This window comes from Octopus bimaculoides, chromosome 1 (genome assembly GCF_001194135.2).
Source record: "Octopus bimaculoides isolate UCB-OBI-ISO-001 chromosome 1, ASM119413v2, whole genome shotgun sequence".
Lineage (NCBI taxonomy): Eukaryota > Metazoa > Mollusca > Cephalopoda > Octopoda > Octopodidae > Octopus > Octopus bimaculoides.
This window is the reverse complement of record NC_068981.1, coordinates 165951921-165952500: the sequence shown is the minus strand read 5'-3', so window position 1 is coordinate 165952500 and position 580 is coordinate 165951921. Positions and strand designations below refer to the sequence as shown.

General features: G+C 38.3%; 1 protein-coding gene across 3 annotated transcripts in view; it reads right to left on the bottom strand.

Moving 5' to 3' along the window:
- The window catches only part of LOC106869320 (EVI5-like protein), a 301815-nt gene that overhangs the window by 149037 nt on the left and 152198 nt on the right, over positions 1 to 580 (bottom strand). The window lies entirely within an intron of this gene.

Below are 580 nucleotides of genomic sequence, written 5' to 3'. Positions count from 1 at the left end.
ATATATATATACACACACACACACATATATATATACACACACACACACACACGCATATACACACACATATATACATTACACACATACATGCATATACATATATATAAATATACATTCATATATTTATAAATATATATATATATACATATACATACACATATATAAATATACATTCATATATTTATATACATATGTATATAAATATATATACATATACAAAGGGACTCTCACTCAGGGTAAAAGGCAGACTGTATGACGCATGTGTACGAACAGCCATGCTACATGGCAGTGAAACATGGGCTGTGACTGCTGAGGACATGCGTAAGCTCGCAAGGAATGAAGCCAGTATGCTCCGCTGGATGTGTAATGTAAATGTGCATACCCGTGAGAGTGTAAGTATCTTGAGATAAAAGCTGAACATAAGAAGTGTCAGTAGTGGTGTGCAAGAGAGACGATTGTGCTGGTTCGGACATGTGGTGAGAATGAATGAGGATAGCTGTGTGAAAAAGTGCCACTCCCTGACAGTTGAGGGAACCCGTGGAAGAGGTAGGCCCAGGAAGACCTGGGCTGAGGTGGTGAG